The sequence below is a fragment of the Cryptomeria japonica genome, chromosome 1 (genome assembly GCF_030272615.1).
Source record: "Cryptomeria japonica chromosome 1, Sugi_1.0, whole genome shotgun sequence".
NCBI lineage: Eukaryota > Viridiplantae > Streptophyta > Pinopsida > Cupressales > Cupressaceae > Cryptomeria > Cryptomeria japonica.
In genome coordinates this window covers 247,352,890-247,365,187 of record NC_081405.1, presented here as the reverse complement: position 1 = coordinate 247,365,187, position 12,298 = coordinate 247,352,890, and positions in this window count along the sequence as shown.

The following is a 12,298-nucleotide window of genomic DNA, read 5'->3' as shown; positions in this document are numbered from 1 at the left end:
CGTTTAATGCTGGTAGATCTAGAAAGATAACTATTATCATAGTCAACAACATCAAATGATTGAGGAGAAAAATATAGAAAGGACATACATTTTAGCGATGGACGGGCTTGCTAAGAATCAACAATGAAAATGATAACATTGAAAATGGATGCCTTCATACATTTGAAAACAAGGAAATCTCCATATTCAAAGTTATGATAAATTACAAAATATTCCCATCTATGATCAAAAGAAACCATTTTTTGTTCAGCAAGAAATAGAACATCCCATTGATTCCCTGCTAGTCTTGTAAAATAACATATGCATTCAAGAGATTAGAAATAATAGGAATAAAGGTAGGTGAAATTCTCTGTTAAAGTAAACGTACGAAATGAGATAATGTACGTATAAAGAACATAAATAATTTGTAGAAGAAGTGTAGAGTGTACTGATTTTCCTAAGTTGCGTTCTACCATAACTTTAAAAAAAGATGGAATAGTTCCATATTTGAGGGAACAGTTATAGGTGCAAACATTACATGGGGGATTTGCCATCTAGTCCTATTTTTCTATCTTGGATGAACTAATAGTATGCTAACTCATTTGGGTATTTCTTTCAGAAATATAATTATGTATTGATGGCAGACATTGCAATCTTTAAATACACATCAGAAATAGTTATTCAAAATAAAATGCATATAATGATTTGTGGAAGGAAGAATAAAATAAAGACAAAGTAAAAATGTTAATAGTTATAAGGATAAGAATATGTAATAAACGGAAAGAGATACATGTAAAGATACCCTTAATCCAAGCAATAGTAGAAAATTGCAAACAAACATTTAGTGGTTTACACATATAGCGATCTGCTCAAGGGAAGTATAATTTTCACCACACAATAGATATTGAAACAAAGTATAACCAAAGAATATCGTTTTTTATTTGCATATCATATTAGAATAAGAATGCATAATGTTAAATGTCTAGACATAGCAAATTAAGTATGCATGAACCCTTAATTATGAGCAGTGCTAGGAAATATGAAAGGACATAGGTTGACACTCAGTATTGAAACAAAAGTAAGAAAAGAATCGGGATTATCTAGGTTGTTACCAATTAAATAGGTATCCATCCATAAATGATCTTCAATTGGACCCCAATTCCCTTCCAATGGTTCTGCACCCTCCTTCGCCAATTGAAGCCAAAAAAGATTTATTTATTCACACCCTACCTAAGCAAGATGCGCACCTCGACCAAGTGCACAATGCACAAGATGTGCAATCGGTGCTCAAGGCAATGTATAAATATCATTAAGTATATGTATGTGTGTGTGTGTATGTATATATATTTGTATGTATGTATGTATGTATGTATGTATGTATACTAGTGTACAAGAGGCATATTTTGAAGTTCAAAAATAATCTCAACCTTATTTGAATTTTACCTACATACATTCTTATGCACAACCCATGATTCTTAAAGTATCCATTTATTGTCACATGAAATTTCCAAAGTTGTGTAAGTGAAACCTAAATTTTCAAATTCAAAATGTAAAATTTGGCCCTTTTCAACTCCCTCTTACTAGTGGTTATGAGCCAAATAAAGTACAAAAATGTTACTTTGTGTTCGAGGGTGTTATATTTAAGGATAAAACCTAATCATTTCAAATCTTATTTAAGTAGGAGCACTCCATTACTCATTGCATCATCAAAAGAACATGATATTTGTGATGCTAAAAATGTGGTAAATAGAAAAGGCATACACATATAATGAGACAATAAAACATAATTATAAGATTAATTGAAAACTAAATTAAAGATGCAAAACCATAAGTCTCCCTTGAAATGTCCCATTTTCCTCTATTCTTGAGGACCTTGAAGGTGTTGGATTGTTTGGCTCTCATCGGAGCAATGACCTCCAAAGTGGCAACTCAAGAGTTGATTGGCTACTTCATGATTGATTGTGCAAATGATATGAAATGCATGATCTAAGAAACTAGATTAACATGTTATACTTAATCCAAAATGCTTATTACTAGATAATTGAAATTTAAATTGCCTATAGTAATGATGCTAAAACTATGAATGCAAGGGATCCTTATTGCTCCAAAATGAGGGGTATTTATAGGAATTCCAAGGCCAAAGCTGAGGTGGCAGGAATCAATGGTCCAGATTTGATCTGAAGATACCAAGGGCCAAGATTGTGGAAGTTGGAGAAGAGGTTGGAGGAAGGGACACTTGTCATCTCTGTGGTGACAAGTGTCAAGGAGCCTTTCTCATGAGAGGGAAAGTGTCCAAGGGAGGAGACATGTGGAAAAAGTGCCATGTGTCTCAAGGGGAGAATATCCACACCATAGGAGGTTAGAATATGGAGGTTAGGATGTGTAAGATAGGATAGGGTTAGTTAAACCCAAGGTTAGGTGGAATGGGTTAGGTTAGGTGGTTAAAAGTTAGGAGCCATGTGCTCATTTGAATTTTGAAATTCAAATAATTGGAAAATGTTAATTAATCTCAACAAACTTGAGTTTGTTAATCTTAATTAGCAATTAGAAGAATTGACTAGAATGAGGGGAATTAATTAATTTAGAATTAATTAATCAGAGGGGGGTATGAAATAAACTATATAAATAAATGTGTAGATTTATTTACTAGTAGATGAATAGATAAATTAATCAAATTGCTTGGGAATTCAATTAATTGGGAAGGGGGATTAATTAAATAACTGTGTATTTAAATAACTATCTTCAGACCATTTTTAGGTGTATACAATATCAACATGGTATCAACACTCTAGGAATACCGCATGACTTCATCTTTGTTCCAACCCATTGAATTAAATTGTTAAGGGGTTTGATAATGGGATAATCCTTTTGCCTAGCAGGATCCCCAAAGATGTTTATTAATAGGTCACTAGGTGTAGGTTATGGATATTTAAGTGAGTATATTCTAAATGACAATATTAACAAAGTTCATATTTATAGATCAAGACTATATTCATGTACAAGGTTAGTATTTTTCTTATGGAGGTTAATTTTGTAATCACAGAAGTGGCATGGAATAAAATATAATTATTTTCTAAGGAGTTGCTAGGTACTAATTGTAAATAAATAATATTTTAAAAGTAAATCATTTAAATTTTTTTAAAGTAATAAATAATATTTTAAAAGTAAATCATTTAAACTTTCAATAGTCACAACTTACTATTCATATAAAATATAAGTGTCAAATAGGTGGGTAATTAACACACTAATCCTATACAATTATATTAAAAGGTAAGTCATAAAGGTCAAGATGGTCAAATTATTCATCTATTGGACAATAAATATTTTTTTATAAATTGTTAATAATTTTATAAAAGCTATAAATGTGTTGTATAGTAGTGAAAATTACAAACCATGAACTTTTAATCATTTATTTTGGACTCACTTTGATTAGGTTGCACCCTTTATGTAATGGCAAGTGTACAAGAGGCATTTTCTAAAGTTGAAAAATAAACTTAACCTTATTTAAATGTTTTCTCCATGAATTCCTATATGCACACCCCATGATTCTTAGAGTATCCATTTATTGTCCCATATCATTTCCCATGTTGTGGAAGTGAACCCTAAATTTTTAAATTCAAATGTAAAATATGGTTCTTTTCAACTCCCTCTTACTAGTAGTTATGTGTCAAATAAAGTTCACAAAAATGTTAACTTGTGTGATAGGGTGTTGTATTTAAGGACAAAACCTATTTCATTTTAAATCTAGAGTTAAGCACGATAGCTCCATTACACATTGCATCATCACAAGAGCATGATATCAACATGGTATCAACACTCTAGGCATACTATATTCAACTTCATCGGTGTTCCAACCTATTGAATTAGATTGTCTAGGGGTTTGACCATGGGTTAATCCTCTTTCCTAGAAAGTTTTCCAAACATGTATATTAACACTAGTTTGTTATTATATGTTATGGACATTTAGGTGAGTATAATAAGTTAACAAATTAAAAAAAATCATATTTATAGATCAAGAATATATTCATGTGCAAGGTTAGTGTTTTTTCTTGTGGAGATTAATTTTGTAAACACATAAGTGGCTTAGAATAAAATATAATTTTTTTTCAAGAGAATGATAGGTACTAATTGTTTGAAATATTGGTAAGTCATTTTATCTATCATAGCAAGATTATTTTCAAACATAGCACTAAGTACATATAAGTAGTTCTTATGAGAAGTGATGAAATGAGATTTGAATTTAGAATCACCTATTTTTAGAAAAAATGGTTCGTCCAATCCTCATATCACCTCATCCACATGCAAAATTAGTAAATAGTCCTCCTATTATAAAAATAAAAATAAAATGTTTAATTGTTAAAGTAGTGAACATTAAGAATAGTCATAAGTGCATCCAAGGGGTTGAGATTAACTAGTTAAAATAGTGGGTTCTCACTATGGACACCCAAGTTCAATTCCCAATAGGGACATCTGAAGTGGAATTCTAATTTGTGACTCTTGGCCTTCCATAGGATGGGGAAGGTCTTGGGGTCAATCTAATTAAAAATAATAATAATAATAATTCAAAGATATGTAATGGGGATGGGGCCCCCTACTGTGTCCCCACTAGTTCATAGCTCCAGTCAAAAGCTATTAAGGCTAGAGCCAATTACCAATAAAAAAAAAAAGAATAGTCATAAGTGCCAAGACAACAGAGATGAGAAGCTAAGAAACTATTGCAAACTTTTAAGAAATATAAACAATAAACAAATCTAACTACAATGCAATCATAGAACAAGTAAATAAATAAATATAGTCTATGTGGTCATAATAAAAAAGACTTTTAAAAAAAAATATTTAAAAGCAAATCTATTACATTTGCAATACTCAGTGACTTGTGAATCATATAAAATATGGGCATCAAAGAGGAGGGCAATTAACACATTAATACTCTACGAATATATTAAAAGGTAAGTCATGAAGGTCAAAGTGGTCAAATTGTTTTTCTATTGGAATGAAACCCTCAATGCCATTGAGATAAATGATGAAAAAACAAATCAATTTCTGTGGGTACCAATGAGTACAAATCCATCATTGAACATCTTTGAAAAAAATAAAATGGTGCTTTATATATATATATATATATATATATATATATACTTACTCACACACATATATATATACATGTATATATATGTGTGTGTGTGTGTATATGTGGACAATAACCATATAGGTACGAAACTTGAGATGTTATATATCAAGGAGAGAAACTAAAAGCAAATATTGTATTAGGATGCAATATTGTATTAGATATTGTTCATATTGTACTAAGATGCAGATTCATTTGTCAAATGACTAATAATTGAATGATGTTGTTGTATTTCTCATATGAAATTTATTGGAAGTAATATCTAGTGTATGCCTAAAAATATTATTTATAGTGAGTATATTAACATATTGAAGGCAGAGAAAACAATGAAAATACCTCAAAAAATCTTCATTTCCCAAATTTTTTAGGGCAATGTCATTGGTAGAAATTCGTGCCAAGTGGCCCATAATGCACGTCTGTGAGAGGGTTATTATATGTCAACAATAACACACACACACACACATATCTATGTATGTATGTATGTATGTATGTATGTATGTATGTATGTATGTATATATGTGTGTATGTCACTAATACATTTGGCCTAAAATTCTGACGGAGGTTTCCGACGGAGAAGGTATATTGTGATCAAATTTGATTTTTTTTTTTAAAATGCCCGATTTTGTTAGAATTCCGATGATAATGCAACATTTGGTTTCGACAGAGAAGGAATTGGCAATGACATTTGGGTTTTTTTAGAAAAAGTGACCGCATTCATCAAAATTTCGACGACCGCGTGGATTACTTCAAAAAAAAAAAAGACCAAGTCATTTCATAAATCCCTTGTCTTCATCCCATCAACCTCTACCATTACTTTGTCCCGCCTCTACCATTACAAAATCCCACCTCTGCAGGGAACCAGTCATGGAATGAAGTGGTGCTGCAGGAGCAGCTATACCAGGATACCAGGCAACGAGAAACTTTCCAGCTTCATGGTAGGAATTTTGTTATGTTTTTGTGTTTGCCATCTGTTTAGGGGCATTTTCAAGTCTGGGCATTATTTAATGTAATAAGGGCATGTTTTGGGCCCATTTGTAAGTTGCTTGGCATTTTGTTAGGGGTGTATGGGTTTAGGATTTAAACCGATAATGAGGGATAACAATCCAATGACAATGAAGGCCTAGCCACACCCCCTGGTAACATTGCTCTCCAATAAAGTTGTTTCTCATTTTTTAGCTTCCTTACAAGCACCGGTTGAACTACCCAACCTCTCCGATTAGTTGAACAAGAAAATATATTGAATGAATTAAGGAATTTTGGTAGTAGATGCGATTACAAGTTGGACATTTATAAGCATATCCCAATCAAAGGATCATTGGCGTATCATTCAAACAAATGCCAAAACAAGAGTTAGGAAGAAGGGTTAGAAGGGAGTGGAGGTATTCTAGGGAACAATCGTGGAAGCTTAGCATTTTAACCGGGTTCCTTTGAAACCCTCCGTTGATGTTGTTATTTTATCTCTGTATGTTGAGGCTAGGGTTGTCACATCATGGATTGCATTTAAATTTTTATAGTCCAGTTTCTGTAGTTGTTTGATGAGGAACTGGAAATATGTATGGCCTCTTTATATCATTGCGATGAGCTTAACGGTTTCACAAGAAACTCAGATGAAATAAATTATGATTCATTTGAGCTGGGGCTAGGGTAAATACTTCGTGAATTTGATAGGGGTTTAAATTTGTTGTATAGAGTTTACATAGTTGCCATGTTTTTGAAAATTCGTATGCTATGAAGGGAAACAAATTTATAATTTAGTTTTATTGTTTTAAAACCATGATCTAGGAATGGAAGCTAGTTGTATTTCATTGAATTTGTAGTCTAATTATCATTGTTAGGATATAGGGTTTTATGAGTTCGGTTGTTTTATTACGACTCTCTCCCTATTTTGGGGAACGTTTGATATGATTTTATATTATTTATACTGTGATTGGCATTTGACATAAGGGACTACTATTGCTTAGATAAAAATCAAATTTTACAGTTGAACAAATTCTTCTTTTTTCAAACAAATCAATCTACTTGCCATTGAAGCAGTAATTTTTTACAATAGCGGCAACTATAATTCTGATACATTTGATTCATTATAGTTAAATACAGAGTTGTTCGCAAAAAAAAAGGAACTACTCAAAATAGCCACTTTTAATAGCAATGATATCTCTGGTTTGCATAGGCAGTGTTAATCATTTTAGTGGTGTAGGATTCTATCAAAATATGCTTAACAAGTGAGTATCATATTTTATCTCTGTGCAATCAAATGATGACTAGGAATACGGACTCTATTGGTAGACTTGTGTTATCATAAGGTTATATGTGTGCTTCCATGTAACATATAAATCCAATATAATTGTCAGACATCTAGCCAGAAGGCAACAACATGTGCATTGAACGTAGTCTAGGCACCCAACTAACAAAACAATATGTCCTTGTGAGTCCAAACTCTTAAAGCTAGATAACTGATTTTCTTTACTTGAAGCATAGTAGCACACACCATGAGTTGCTCTAATGGTGAACGGTGATGCACTCTAAAATGGAGGTTATATGTTCCAATGCAGAGGGGGATAGGATTGGACACCTCATTTGATAAATATCCAAGGTAATTGGAAAACCAATTGCCTTGCAAGTTGCTTACTAAAAGGGGATCTTATATGGTAAAATTCTTAGTTTTCTTGGTGGTGACTTAAAAATAGTTATTACCTTTACCTCTTATTCTTTTTTTTTTTGCTTTGAATATGATTTAAAATTTAAATGAATCATAGTTGCTGAATCCACAAGGATCTGAATTTTTTGGACTGACTGGATTTTGTTCGATTCAATCCAGATTTCTCAATTCCTATAAAAAATTTACTTTTTTTTTGAAGATTCTGTATTCCCCATTTTTTAAAATCTTCTTAACAAATTGAATTATTCAAACCTGGTAACTATGAAATGAAGTAAAGATTGTTGTTTTATAGGATGCTCATTCACAATTGTTCACATGGTACCCACCTTCACGACCATGAGAGTCCATTGCTCATCAGTCCATTCCCCATGTTTCATATTAGAATAATAGGGACACTTAACTCATTCAACATGGTTATAACCATAGAAGCAAATAACTTCCTTTGTAATTTTGTGGCTTACCAAAACATAAAGATACTTTCAATTTCTTTGGATAGTCAAAAATAATTGGTAACATATGGTGAACCTTCAAAAATGAAGAAAAATTCAAATGAAAAGGAGAATTAACTGATGTTCTTTTACATTTAAAAATTTAAATCAATCCTAATTGTGGAGAGAGTGAGAAAGTGAAAGTGAATAAGAGGATACACCATTAATTTTGAAACATGAATTTTTCTCATTAATTTTGAGATCACTGATTAGAAATAATTATAATATAAATTTCCTTAAGAATGTCAATTAATGCCTCTGTCAAACTGATAATGATTGCTTCATATGATAAAACACAACTAAGGTAAATAAGACATGTTAACCCTACCAACATCCTTAACCAAGAGACTAATTTGTACACAAAATAGTTACTGCAGTGCTCAAATTGACAACAACAGTCTGCCTGACCTCTTCAAATACTTCTTAAGTTAACAGCAATGATAAAAACCATGCCTGACATTTCAGGACAGCAATGTCTTGTCTTAACAACAATGTTTTATACTAATTATCATGATCAACAATATTTCCTATAATGTTATGGCAGCAGTAATGATGAACATATTAATTAATCATAGTGCAAATAATGATGCTATTGAATGCTTTACTAGTTAAGAATGATACAAATCACAATAATGACAGAATGCTACAGACCGGTGATCAAAAGAAGATTGATAATCACAGAAGGATAGTTATGTACCTATACATTAATGATGTTAAAAATCTCAACTGATACGACAGTATTAACAACTGATATGCAACAATGAAGTTTCCCAAACAATGACCTCAATTCTAAAACTTTGTTTACAAATGAAGTAACGACAAGATGATCTAAAACTTTGTTTACAAATGAAGTAACGACAAGATGATCTTAAACTACATGTTTTTAAAGATGAAGGTGCATTCGGGGTTTAGATGATCTTCCATGACCAAGTCAAAGGAAAGTGATATAAACCTTTTTTAAAAATTATATTATCATTATACTCAAGCCATTTGGAAAATATAAAAAAATATATCCAATCTCTTAACTATTTTTCTAAAACCTAGCATTTTGTTTGCCCATGTGAGTGCTCCATTCCTAGAACTAATAAATAAAGAGTGTATTCATGAAGATAAATGAATTAAAATCAATTTGTGATAGTAAACATTCACATAGCATGTATAATTAATTTATTTATGATGGACTTTTAAATGTAATAAATTATCTCCTATAGTTATCTCCTAAAGGTGGGTCAATTAGGTCCATATATGATGAAAATCAAAATAAGTTTGAAGATAATATTAGTTACCTAAAGGATATTCTACTTGATTATTTGGTATATCATAACTATTTTGACAAATTTTGAAACCATTAGAGGTACCTTTTGCTTCTGTAGATGAGGCATTCATTCATGTTGAAGTTGTGATAGCTTATTTGCCTCTTTATAGACAACAAATTGTCCATACGAATTATCATATATGTTTGTAACCTCCATCCCAAACCACCTATTTCACTCTTCTTCCTTTGTGTACCTCTTTTATTCTTCCATTACCTCTTTGCTTACCTAAATTCAATCCAAAACACAGTGTATATAGCACCAAAAAAATTCCATATTTGATTAATATTATCCACAATATATCGAAAAGACAAATACCACACTTACTATGTCATCAGCCAAAAATAATTTACTTACATATTCAAAGAGTTCAATAATGGAGAAACATCCATGCAGTGCTCTACACATGTCCTCGAAGGTTCAAGAAATACTTATCCTCTATTGGTCCAAACTTTAAATCACTTTCCATGCATGAAAATAATTGCAACCATACACAATTTCCCACCCAATAGATTCTCTCAAACTAGTTTACTATCTTAACATAGGGTCAAGGAAAAGGGGGCCAAAATAGGAATCCAAGTGTCTTAAAAGCCTTCAAGACCATAGTGGTGAGGAATGAATTTCTTTCTTTAGTGGTATCTTTCTCTAGATTAATTAGTTGGGGATTTTATTAAGACCTTTTCCTAATTTAAAAAAATATATAAAGATTACATCTCTAAATATTGCATTAGGATTATATTCTCTTCTATCTAGTATTGGTGGAGCAGAGGTTGCATTGCATCGTCCTAGGATACACATTTCCACAAATACAACACAAGTTAAATGTATCCCAGGTCGATGCAAAGCAACCTCTGCTCCAGAGATCACCAGAAAATAGAGAAAGAACTTTAATTTAATGCCATCGGGATAAAAGTCTTTAATCAAGACATATAAATGGTATGCAATTGGATCTATTTGGAATGCATTACCCAAACACCGCAATCAATCAGTCACCTTTGAAAAGAAAGTGGTATGATGAAATATTTAGGCATAAAATAGATGAAATGCACTCCATACTACTACTGCACAATATTTTGGTCGATGATATTTTTAAAATAGTAAAGGAAGGTGTATGGAACAACCAAATTCTTATCATTATAAACAATGAATATTTTAAGATCCTTTTATGATGTGTAGGTTGAGAATATTTTATGAAAGGTCCCTAAATGAATACACTTTAAACTAATTTTAACATACCTTGAAGTGTGCAATATGGAAGGTTTGTATTCTTAATCTCCTTCCCATTTCTTAATTTAAAAGATGGCATCTTTATTAAATATCTCCTCTATTAAACATCTTTATTAACTTGATTTCTCCTTCAATTCTTGATGAATGCTTGATTGCCTTTTCACTTGGAATTGAATTGATTTTAAAATTAAGAGATCACTTGAATTGTAGGTAAACCCCTTCAAATGACAGGGTAGGCTTCCTTTTATACCTAATATATGTCTTGAAAGCATTTTATCCTGATGGCATTAAATTAAAGTACTTTTTCTTCTATCTGGCATTGGTGGAGCAGAGGTTGCATTGCATCGACCTATGATACATATTTCCAAAGATACAACACAAGTTAAATGTATCCCAGGTCGATGCAAAGCAACCTCTACTCCAGAGATCACCAGAAAATAGAGAAAGAACTTTAATTTAATGCCATCAGGATAAAAGGCTTTCAAGACAGATAAAATTTGAGTTTGATTGTCATCATTTACTTTGCCAAATTCTTCACACGTAACTCCTGAATCAATTTCCTACTCACAAGAATTTTATTAAGTCTCAAATATAGGGAAACGAAAGGCTTCAAATAGAAAACTTGTACATGCAACCAAATCCATTGACTAATCAGAAGAACAAAATTAAGAAATAGTTTGATCATCTGAGAGATGTTGCAAACTTACAACTCACCAGCTACTTAGTTTTTGTGGGTAAGAATTTTTTTTGTTTTGGTTATGGTTGTGGTGTTTGTAGGGAGAAATTTACAAATTTATATCTATTTTCACTATTTAATGGTTTATGGGTGTGTAATGGTAATTTAATGTTCTTTCATATTTTTGTATATATTCTTTATAATAACCTATTATATTGATTTGTTCTATTATGAATAATGGTGTGGGTCAGATGGTTTTGCCGTCAGTGCATGAAAGCATTGAACGAGTTCTACTTTTAAAAATTACATGAAACATTTTTAATTTATTTGATTCAGTGTTATTTGCAAAAAATGATTATCAATGATGTTTCCTTTCTCCAACAATTGTCTAGGATCTTTCTGTCAAATAATATGTAACATTGAATGACTAAATCTTTTCATTACAAATGCTTATTTTATTTAATTACTATCTGAGCGTGAATTAAAATTTATATATGTATAGAAGAAGAACATACAAGCTGAAGAGTCATGTGCAAGCAAATTTCCTAAAAGAAAGCAAGCAGGCATTATCTTGAATGACATGGAAACAAGCTCATCACCTGCCTAGAAGAGAGCAATTGGAGAATGGCAGAGGAAAGTGTTTAAGGGTGATAAATAGATAGAGAGTATGCAATACAAACAAACAATGTCTGGAGTGTGTGATGTGACGTCTCTAATTTATGTCTGGAGGGACTAACTGGTTTTGGAGTTCCTACGAAACCTATTGGGCCACGCTTGGAGGAAATCAATGTGGTCATGCAGGGAGCGCCTTTTTTCTATTATGAGAAT